The sequence below is a fragment of the Sus scrofa genome, chromosome 11 (genome assembly GCF_054392235.1).
Source record: "Sus scrofa isolate SSC_HxYL_T2T_F1_AM1 chromosome 11, Sscrofa_HxYL_maternal_Yorkshire_Landrace_v2.0, whole genome shotgun sequence".
Lineage (NCBI taxonomy): Eukaryota > Metazoa > Chordata > Mammalia > Artiodactyla > Suidae > Sus > Sus scrofa.
Window position 1 is genome coordinate 67059659 of NC_139393.1, and position 12172 is coordinate 67071830.

The 12172-nt window shown below is 34.7% G+C and overlaps 1 protein-coding gene and 1 long non-coding RNA gene across 4 annotated transcripts in view; one reads left to right on the forward strand and one right to left on the reverse strand.

Moving 5' to 3' along the window:
- The window catches only part of LOC110255772 (uncharacterized), a 33581-nt gene extending 23723 nt beyond the window's left edge, over positions 1-9858 (reverse strand). For 2 of the 3 annotated variants that reach the window (XR_002336582.2, XR_014820105.1), the window contains exons 1-3: positions 9714-9858; positions 3221-3304; positions 2548-2774 (exon numbers count right to left, since the gene is read on the reverse strand). This is a non-coding gene — a long non-coding RNA (uncharacterized LOC110255772). The remainder of the gene's footprint in view (positions 1-2547; positions 2775-3220; positions 3305-9713) is intronic. The other variant, XR_014820106.1, reaches the window with a different exon arrangement.
- Positions 1-12172, forward strand: part of LOC146398665 (uncharacterized) — a 382578-nt gene that overhangs the window by 202886 nt on the left and 167520 nt on the right. The gene's annotated exons all lie outside the window — the stretch shown is intronic.

Consider the following 12172-nt stretch of genomic DNA (forward strand, 5'->3'; position numbering starts at 1 on the left):
CAGTGAAATAGTTGAAGAAGAGAATAATTTCATAGTTGTCTCTACAATAAGGGAATACTTGTATAGTTGTGTGATTATATAAGTAGGTGTGTACGTGTTTATGACATACATACATAAAGGTTAAAGAATAAAGCAAGTTCTTAGAAACCCAGTCTGACTTGCCATTATTTAAAAAATGGAATCTATTGGAAATTATCATTTAGTTTATAAAAGTCAGTGGGAAGAACATTAAGGCAAGCTTGGAAAATATATAAGAACTAAGGTCAGATCTCAGAGTAATTGGGATCTAAAAAGGTCACTACTATTACTTTGGCACTGTACTCCCCAACATTTCCACTGTAAATTCTAAATAATCCAGTGTTAGATGTGTTCCACTTGCTCTGGATTTAAAATGCTGAACAAGAATTCAAATTAAAATAAGTGACGAATGATGTTTCAATCCCAGGTTAGTGTATGAGGAGAACAGAAAGAACTGTTCAAAAGTAAGGATGTACTGGGAATGGCAAAGGCTTGGTTCTCACCAGCTTAAAGTCTATCAAAATATATTACAGTATTTACATATTGCTTGTCATGTTCCAACATTGAGATGGTAAACTTTGTTCAATGCATTTATAATTCAATCTAATTTACATCTTAAAAGTGTGTTAAATCCCTTATACGGATTCATTCCTTCCAATTGTTTTTATTGTGGTAAAATACATATAAAATTTACCATCATAGACATTTTTAAATGTATTAGTGATAGTGATATATATATATATATATTTTTTTTTTTTGCTTTTTTTTTAAGGCCACACCCACAGCACATGGAGGGTCCCAGGCTAGGAGTCTAACTGGACCTACAGCTGCTGACCTACGCCACAGCCACAGCAACGTCAGATCGAGCCACTTTGGCAATCTATACTACAGCTAATAGCAATGCTGGATCCTTAACCCACTGAGGGAGGCCAGGGATCAAACCTGAAACCTCGTGCTTCCTACTAGATTCGGTTCCACTGTGCCGTGACAGGAACTTCGAGTGATACTGAATGCGTTAGTCACGTTTGCTACCATCACTACCATCCATCTCCAGAAATATTTTCATCCTGAAAAACTGGAACTCTATATACATTAGACAGTAATTCTCCATTTTCCTTTTCCTCTTGGTCCTGGCAACCCCCACTCTACTTTCTGTATCTGTTATTTTGACTTCCTTATATACCTCATGTAAGTGGAATCATGCTGAATTTTTCTTTCTGTTGGCTTAATTCATTTCACACAATGTCTTCAAGTTTCATTCATATTGTAGCATTTGTTGGAATTCCCTTCCTTTTTGCAATTGAATAATATTTGTATTATGTGTACGTACATGTATATGTGTGTGTATAAATATATGTATACGTTTAGTATATATACATTTTGCTCATCCATTCATTTAATGATGGACACTAGGATTGCTTCTACATTTAAACTACTGTGAATAATGCTGTTGTGAACATGGGTTTACAAGTACCTCTTTGAGACCCTGCTTTCAATTATGTTAGTTATATACCTGGAAGTGAAGTTGCTGGATATTATGGTATTTCTATTTTTAATTCTTGGAAGAACTATCACACTGTTTTCTGTAATGGCTGTACAACTTTTTATTCCCACCAACTGTGCACAAGCGTTCCAGTTTCTCTACATCCTTGCCAAAATTTGTTATTTTGATAGTTGCCACCCTAATGAGTATGAGGCATTTTGTCCTCCTTCTTAATTCAAAAGTCACTATATGAGTTACTGCTTTTACGTAAAATGAAAATTTGATTTACATGTAGAGAATAATACATAAGAATTTGCACTGAAAAGGATTTTAATAATTAACAGAAATGATTATATTGGTGTATTTATTCTTTTTCCTATGTTGCATCAATTACCATACGTTTCTCAAGGTAAATCATGTAGATATTCAATGTTAGATGTAGTAATGAAATCATATTTTGATTAATTATTTTTCAGTACAGTGACAAAGGTCCATCGGTTGATTATATTGACATTTCCTCAAAAGAAAGTACTTAGAAAGATAGCAAGCAAAATACAAATTAAACATCCCTCAGAAAGAAAATAATTTGATCTATGTAAACTATGTGTCCTTCTGATTGAAAACATTGTATGAAATGTTAGAGAAATGCATATTAAGAAAATGATCAAATCCTTGAAAAATGCAATTAATAACACAGAAATACAGTACTGGAGAATATAGTAAAAGATTGAAGTGATACTGAGTTTTCACTGATATTCTAAGAACTTTAGGCCAGTAGCAGCAGAGTGTATATTAAAAGATTAAAGTGATGGTGAGTTTTCATTGATATATTTTCTGCCATAGGAAGTTTAGGCCATTGTTTTTCCAACACCTTAAGTGGGAAAATAAATACCTCCTAGGCAAATAAAAAGTTTCTGTAGGCCAAGGTAATTTTGTATCTGCTCTGGCAGATGACATATGCAATTTTTCATCCTCTCTGAGACCACCTGAACAGCTGTCCTTGTGTGCTTAAATTGTTATTAAAATACCTCTTTGGAAGTATTTACCTGAGGGCTATAGAAAAAGTGAGATGTCTCCTCAATTCCAGAGAAATTCAATTTAATAAAGTTGATTTTGAAGCTCTATTATACCTCAACTCTGTTTTCTCCACGGTTGTTTCAGGTGGAAGGAATGAGTGTCTTTGTTGGAAAACTGATCTGTTGTGTCAAAGACAGCATTTGGATTCCCATCATCATAACTGTGAAAGTAATTCATAGATAATCTATAAGTCATCCTGGAAAAATAAAAATAGAGAGACTCTTATGAAGGGAAGACAAAGTAAAAACACATGTGGATTCTTGATAATATTTCAACAAAGATTATATCTGTTCCTTGAACATGCTAGATGTTTTCCTGCTTTTTTCTCTGCCTGGAGTAGTTCTCCATTCAGAATTGGGATAGAAGCCTGATTCATCTCCTGCAGATTTATTCTAATCACATTCTCTTTATGAGGCCTATTTTATCCTAGTGCCTGTGCTATCACCCCGAGTCCTTCTTAACCTGTCCTTTTTTTCCCCTTTTCCTATAGTGCTTCTCTTTCTAACACAATGCATGATTACTTAAATGTGTTTATTGTCTGATCTTTTCTTGCAGAATGTAAGTTCCACAAAGGCGGGTGCTCAGTAGATATCTATGAAGTTAATGAGTAAATGAATGAATAATTATTAAGTCAGTAAATACCTAATTAGTATTTAGTGTATCCCAGGTCCTATTCAGATTTCTGTAGGTAGATATTTTTATCCGCCTCTTCATCCAGAAGTCTTTCTAATGGGAAATAAAGCTGTTAGATGAATGATTATAAAGTGATCAATTAATATGAAGCATTATGGGAGATTACTAAAGAGGAAAATATCACATCACCTGGGATTCAGAGAACTTCAACCAAGCAATTGAGCTAAAATTCTGTTCTGATAGATAAGTAGAAGGGCTTACGAAGTTTAAGCACAGCTTTTTGTTCTCAAAAATTGTTTGACTCACCTTGTTTGCTGACCTAGGGTTTTCACACTATATTCCACTTTTTTTTTTTTTCCCCCAGAAACTTGGTCTTACTTTTTGTGCCCCATATTCTTCAGAATAAAAGCGAAATCATTTTATTGGTTGGAGGAGGTAGTCAAGAAACATTTACAAATGAGTGACGTTTAAAATGTGAAATTTAAGAGTTCCCATTGTGGCTCAATGGTAACAAACCTGACTAGTATCCATGAGGACATGGGTTCAGTCCTGGGCCTCACTCAGTGGGTTAAGGTCTGGCATTGCCACGAGTGCGGTGTAGGTCGCAGATGCAGCTATTATCCAGAGTCGCTGTGGCTGTGGTGTAGACAAACACAGCTCCAATTCAGCCCCTAGCCTGGGAACATCCATATGCCATAGTGTGGCCCTAAAAAGACTAAAAAAATAAAATTAAAAAATTAAAATGTGAAATTTAGATATAGCAAATATTTGTCTTATACCAAAGTGAAAGGGGTGTGAGATTAGGATTACTGCATCTCTTACTTCTCTGCAGTAAATTTATCCAGGACTGCTGATTAAACCAAATCCTGTAAAACATAGTATAAAATAGGACCAAAAATGTCCCTGAAATACAAGAACAGGTTTTGCTGCTTTCATCATGATGCTAAATATAAATATTCTCTGAAACAGCAATCAGAGAGGAAGTCATATACACACAGGAAATGCTAGTGGAGTATTTGGATGCCCATCAGAGAGTTTGCCCCTCTTTTCTTCCCTTTCTTCTCTTCAGGAATGAAGCAAAGGCTAGAAAAATGAAAGAGGTCTGTGTTGCAAGTACCACCAGGCTTCCTGGGTTGCACTGAATGTAACGGGGAGAAGGTCAGACACATACAACCTATGAATTCTTATAGTCGAGTTCACAGACTCACTTATGTCGTCTTCCAGCAATCCTCTCACAGGATAATTCCTTTTTGGCAAAGATCATAACAGCCTCTTTAAGAAAATTTAGAGGATAGGTCTGCTTATACAACTGTTCAGCTAATGTACTAGTGAGAGCTATCCTTATGCTGTGGAAAAAACCAGAAAATGTGGTGTTCCTGTTTTGGCACATTGGAAATTAATCTGACTAGTATCTGTGAGGATATGGGTTCCATCCCTGGCCTCACTCAGTGGTTCAGGGATCTGGTGATGCCATGAGCTGTGCTGTAGGTCGCAGACATAGCTCAGATCCTCATGTTGCTGTGGCTATGGCGTAGGCCAGCAGTTGCAGCTCCAATTCAGCCCCAGCCTGGGAACTTCCATATGCTGTAGGTGCAGCCCTTAAAAGCAAAAGCAAAAAAAAAAAAAAAAAAAGACCAAAAAATAAAATGTTGTGTATATCAATATGTGATACATATGTTAATTGATATATTTTGATAGCATTAAAAGATGAGAGAACAAAATGTTTGATCCTACTACTTCTGAGCTTTGGGTCAACTCCGAGTCAAAAGAGTATGTGCTCTTTATTTTTTCTCTCTCATAACTTTTTTTTTTTTTAAGCAGGACAAAATAAGAGATGGTTTGAGGCTATGTGATTCTCCAAAGAACACACAAATGTCTGGTGAATCAGTCATCAGATGTGTGAAGTGTCCTTTCTGGACATCTATTTAGTGTTCTTTTGACTGTGCAGGAGAAGAATCTTGATTAATTACCAAGTATTTGGTACTTCTCCAGATTTATATAAAAGAAAGGACACAATTTAGTGTGAAATCTACAACTAACCATATTAATCTTAGAATCGTCAAAGATCTGATTCTTTTTACAACTTTAGGCTTTTCACTTTTTTATATACTGAACACTTGAAGAAATAATAGTATGCATGCAATATATTTTGTACCAGGTGGGCATTTTCTTATTCTCCATCTAAACTCTCAGGTGGGCTTACTGTATTTTATTTTTGTGGTAACGTATATTAATATTTGAAATTCAAGCCAGGTGTTCCTGTTACTTAGTTAGCTGGTTTATTTAGCTAGTTAGTTTACATCTAACTGACTATGGTCTTTGTGATTCCCACCAGCTGCACACTGAAACAGCTGTGCCTCCCCCTCTTCCACTCAAGAGCAATTTCCAGGGACTCGTATTTAAAGGAGAGTGAAATGCTGTCTCTAATTATAACAGCAATCTGTTCCGCAGCAGTTTTCACACTCTATTTACATTCCCTACTGTGTTTTTCCAATAGTTTTACTCTTTCTTCCATTTCTCTAATTTTGGTTTTAAACCCATCACATTGCTCGTTAACTCAATTAATTTTTAACGTACATTACTTCTAGCACACTTTTTGGGAAATACACACAATTGTTTATACTGATATTTAAGGTCAAGTTTGAGTAATTTCTTCAAGTATCAAGGACAGGGTGAACTTTATGGTATTGTGAAAGTGGTTAGTCCCAATATTTATTTATCTTCTGCCATTGGTACCACCTGCCTTACGATGACTCAGGAGGTATGAGTGGCAGATGAAGAATGACTCATGTCAGCACAGAGACCTTTTCAAATATGTTCTCTCAATTCTTCCACACAATTACTATTTAACAGAAAAAGAAAACAATATAAAATAGTTAGCAAGCATCTGCTTTAGGAAATGTGGCAAATAAATTAAATCTCCACTAACTATGCAACAAAATATGTGCTCAATTTCCAAAGTATATTGTAATGATACGATTTTAGAGTAGTCCTTTGTAATTAAATCTATTTCTTAATTTCATGATATGATTGGTTACAGGTCAAAGAAAAAACACACAAACAATCTCTAAACATATGTTTTGGATGATATGATTTTACTGTACTGATATAAAGATTTAAAAATAATTTTGTTTAATATTCAGATGTTTAATACCCAAAACATTAAATTATCTTATAATCCAAATATTTTATTGTCAACCAGATTGTTACTTTAAAAAGAAAAAAGAAAGGGTCCATAAATTGCTTAAAGTGTATTTTATATGTTATTGCTTTAAAAAGTATTTTGTTGTCTGAGATCCTAATGGGTTTATCATTCTTACTTTTCAGATTTTCATGGCAAACTAATTCATTCTTCACAGAAAAGTTAGCATATTTTATCTATTTCTAAAAAACGCTTTCAGTGATTTGTTATTGTTTCAAACAGATAGATTAAGGAAGAACTGCTGTCTTTGTGGCATTTTATTTGGTATTGAAATAAGATATTTTCTTCCAAAATATTACTTATCTTATGCTCATTCATATATTAAAAGGTCTTGATTATTAATTTATAATCTGCTACCTTATTTATTGACTCTAAAATTTTGATTCTTTGAGATTTTCTATGTACATAAATACATCAACCAAGGATAATAAATTCAGTTCTGCCTTTATTCATATTTACATCTCTTGCTTTTTCCTGGCTCTAAGATCATTTTCCCTTAGTTCCAGAACAATGGTGATAATAGGTGATTTTAAGCATTCCTGTCTGTCTCCCAAACCTAAATAGGTGCTTTCAGTGTTTTAAACTTTAGATTCTGACTTAAAAGAGTGCTCATAAATAATCTTTGTATCAGTTTGCAACACCATGGAGCAGAAACTAAGGTGAAGTTGTGGTGGGGGATGGGGAAATCTTAACTTTTTTTTTTTGGCTGCACGCAGAGTATTTGGAAGTTCCCAGGCTGGAGCCCAGCCTCAGCTGCAACCTATGCCATAGCTGTGCAATGCTGGATCCTTAATCCACTGTGCCACAGCAGGAACTTCAACATTCCTTTTAAGTGATTGTCCTGATAATTTAGAATCTATACTTTCTCCAAAACATATTTTCATCCAAAATCTAAGCATAGTAATATTTCTAACTTACTTCAGTGGCTACTTCTACAAAATGTTTTAGTTCTTTTTTCTCCTACTCAGTTGAATTCTATGTAAAGGATATAAATAGATCCTTAATGACCTCTAATCCCCATATCAACATAAAAATAATCCTCAATTAAAAATAATAGTGCAGCTTTCCACTTCCAATAAATACAAAATTAGTTCCCTATCACAACATCATACATAGTTAATTTCAATGGCAGAAAATACACTGAGGTGCTTTGGTCTATATGTTTCCCCCAACTGGACATGAAAATATTTACCGCATCACAAGAGTGTTTCTCCTTTAAGTATTTTACCACATTCAGCACAAATTTATACAAAACAAATATTCTGGATCCTTGTAAAAGTTCTGGAAATAGACTATAGTTACTTCCCTTCCACAGAAAACCACATTGAAATACAGAAAGTAACAGAGGTTTTTGAATCAGAATGACCCTGTTATGAAGCCTCTTGTTGTTCACTCTCTTATGTATCAGGAGCAAGAATAAATGAAATGGAATAAGAGGATGGAGTAACTTACCACTAATGTGAACATGAGGACACATGCCATGTCTGTGAGTGAAAACAAATGTATTTGTATTGTAAACATACACTATCAAGTCTCAATGGGATAGTTCGCAAAGTTAAGACCCACAAACACCAAGCCGTTGAAAACACGTCCATTCATAAATAAAAGCATTCCCAATCTATTCCCCCCATCATAGTTAGTATGCATAAAATAAAATTAGGTACTGTTTCTTATGAGGTATAATAATGTATATTCCTCAAGTTGCGCTAGTTGTCATTCTTATTCAGCCTATATTTGTTAAAACAAACACTAAGTCCGTATGATAGATCTTATAATAAATAAAGACAATAAAGATAGTTTTATTCTTCATTTCTTGTTTCTTATGGCTGTGGTTGTTTTTATATAAAGCATAAAGACTTCATGTCAACCTCTTTCATCAACAAGATGTCTTTGGGTAGAAATAAATAAACCATTTTAAGGCAGGATATTTCTTTTCATGGCACTTGTTTTCTGACAGTTATTCAGTGACACATAGCTGAAAGTCTCTGTGCTTTGGTAAAAACAATTCCCAGGATTTGACAGGGAGCATGTGTTCATTCCAAGGCCAGGGGAAAAGTCTGCTGAGATTAAACAGAATGAAGATAGTGTACAAATTCATCAAGACCAATATTATATATTTCTCTCTCTGGTCTGATGGCTGATGTTACATGATTCCTACAAGCAACAAAACTGTAAAACCACTACTACAAAACAGAAGCACCTGTAAGTCAATGGGAGCACATTTTTGCTCAACAAGAGATCCTGACAACTAACAACTCACAACCATCTGCCCGAGACACAGTTTGAGTTTTTAAGATTCATCAGTTCCCCTTCCCAGCTTCCAGCCTCATGCCAGTAATGTTTCCAGTGCCTGAAATCTTGAGTCATAGAATTATAATCCCTTAGAGCTCACCCAGGAGGCAGTTATTCCCAGATAAGAATAATGAGCATAGGTTAATTAGATAACAGTTCAAGGTCTAGAGCTACTTAAGGAAACTGAGTGATCAGAATAAAAATCCTGATTCCAAAATCCTACTCTAGTGTTCATTTTTTTGTATGCTGCCTCCTTGGAGCAGTTATTTTTTAAATTCCTGATATACTTTATTTTAATGCATTTCTGACCAGCATTCCAAATTGTGAAGCCATTTTTAGATCTCCATTCGTTCCTTCAATGTACTATATTCATTATTCCTCCTAGCTCCACGTCATGTTTAACCTGATAAACCTGCCCTTTATAACTCTATCCAAGCCATTCATAAAATGTTGACCAGGACAGATCTATGGCTGGGTTGCCTAATTATTCTTGCCTCCTTTTTTTTTTTAATGCCAATGGAAATTATTCCATTTGATCAAGTTATGAGATTTTTTTAAAAAATGAATTCATTGTAAACTCCATGAATGATTGTCACATATTTCTTTAACAGTTAGTTAACAATCAATAAAAATCAGTGAAAGAAATACTGTGTTCTGAGATATGAAACCCTAGGGAAGGTTCTAGGAGGTGGCACATGCACTGCCTACAGTTTTAAGGTAATATGCAAACACTTTCTCTACTATTGACTGTCCTATCATCATCCCAGCCTTATTCGAGTGGCATATGCTATTATTCAGTGTTTTCCACATGTCAGTGTCCATGGGGAACAAATCCAGGACTTAATGCTTTGGAGACTGGAGATCTAATGGGACACTGATAATTTTCAAAAGTGAACAACATTTGTGATTGAATTTTGTAATGTAAAACTCAAAGTAATCATGTCAGAGGAAGCTTCTAAATTAACTTGAAGAATATGATGACTGATTTTTCCAAGTAAGCCTTCTTACCTCCATCCTCAGGCAAGCAGCAGTAGTTTTAATTTTATGATGAATCTTCCATGCTTTTTTGCCAGATATCCCTGGTGGATGAGTGGGAAATCTTTGAGTTGGCAGCCCAAGTTTAAGAAAGCAATCCAAAGCACTGGAGCAAACTGAAGCTAACTGGCACATGTGGGAAATGAAAACATGACCATGGCCTCATTAGCACCATGTGCTAAAAAAACTAAGCTAAGCAACCAAGTGTGAAGGTGAAACAGAAATGGAAAAGTTCTGGGCACCTAAAGTGGATGGGTTTGCTTCACTGTGGAATTTTTCCTGTGTGTAATTAAAGCTTGATCCTTTCCAGCTGTGGTGGCACAGATTGTTTTAAGATAAACTCAATCTATAATTAAAAATCTCATTAATCATTTCCCAAATTATTTGTTGTAATATAAAATAGAGGTTGAAGCCATTTCTCCTGTGGAAAAAATGGCTTTAATATTAATAGCCATGACTGTAACAGATGTTAATGGCAAAAGGACCGTTATGTTTCTATTTATAGTCTCTATTTTCACACCTCCCTCTCTAAGCAAGCAACTGAATACTCAAATATTCTTTATTCCAGTGTGTTTTCTTTCTTTAAAATACATTCAGCCTTTTTTTAAACTTGTCATAGTGTGCAATAAGAGTAGTATACAACTACAACTCTAGATTAAGTTAACTGGATTAAATGTAACTGGATTAAAAGTGAGATTATTAAACTTTTTTTTGTGGTTGGCAATACATCCAGATATTAATACTCAATATTTGTAGCTATACGACACTGAATTTTTCTCCTTCCTAGAACTTCAGTCTTCATATCAGCTTTTTCATATACAATTTTTAAGGTTACACTCCGTTTACAGTTACTATAAAATATTGGCTATATCCTCCACATTGTGCAGTACATCTTTGTAGCCTATTTTACACCCAATGGTTTATATCTTTCATGATCCTACCTCTGCCCACCCCCTCTCCCCATAGGTAACCATGTATTTATTCTTTATATCGTGAGTCTGTTTTTGTTGTTTGTTTTATTGACTAGTTTGCAGTATTTTTTACATTCCACCTATAAGTGATATCATACAGTATCTGTCTTTTTCTGTCTGACTTAATTTCACTTAGCAGAATGACCTCCATGTCCATCCATGTTGTTTCAGATGGCAAAATTTCATTCTTTTTATGGCTGAGTAGTAGTCCCTTTTATATATATACCACATCTTCTTTATACATTTATCTGTTAATGGACACTTTGGTTGCTTCCATGTCTTGGCAATTGTAAATAATGCTGCTATGAACATTGGAGTACATGTCTTTTTGAATTAATGATTTTGTTTTTGTTTTCAGATATGCATCCGGGAGTGGAATGGCTAGATCATAGGGTAGTTCTACTTAGATTTTTTGAGAAACTCCAATACTGTTTTCCATAGTGGCTGCACCAGTTTACTTCCCACCAACAGCATAGGAAGGTCCCTTTGCTTCACATGCTCACCAACCATTATTTGTGCTCTTTTTGATGATAGCAAATCTGACAAGTGTGAGGTAATAATCTCTTTGTGGTTTTGATTTCTATTTCCCTCATGATTAGCAACGTCAAACATCTTTTCATGTGCCTTTTGGCTATCTGCATTTCCTCTTAGGAAAAATATCTGTCCATTTCTTCTGCCCATTTTTAAAAAATTTATTGTTATTAATTAATTTATTTTTTGGCGATACCTATGGCATGCAGAAGTTACTGGGCTGGGGATCTAACCCTCGCCACAGCAGTGACCCAAGCCACTGCAGTGACCACACTGGATCCTTAATCTGTGGTGCCACAAGGGAACTCCCTTCTGCTCAAATTTTAGTTGGGTTGTTTGTTTTTAGATGTTGAGTTTTGTGAACTACTTATATATGTTGTATATTAACCACTTATTGGTCAGAAGATTTGCACATATCTTCTATTCGGTATGTTGTCTTTTGTTTTTGTCAGTGGTTTTCTTTGCTGTGCAAAAGCTTTTAAATTTAATTAGGTCTCAGTTGTTTATTTTTGCTTTCATTTTCTTTAGGAAACAGATTCAAAAAAAAATTCCTGCAAATTATGTCAAAGAGTGTTTTCCTATATTTTCTCTAGGAATTTTATAGTATCCAGTCTTATATTTAGGTCTTTAATCCATTGTGAGTTTATTTTTGTATATGATATTAGAAAATGTTTTAATTTAAATTTTTTTTATACATAGCTGTCAAGTTTTGCCAGCACCACTTATTGAAGGGACTGTGTTTTCTCCATTGTATATTCTTGCTTCCTTCGTCATGGGTTAGTTTACCCTAGAATGGGTTTGGTGTATCTCCACTTTGTACATTAATCTGCTGTGGTCCCTGTAGCAGTGTATGTGAGAATCAAGGCCAGTGAACTGAGTTGTGACATATAGTTAAATCTCAAAAACAATTAAAAACCTAGTTTGTATTTC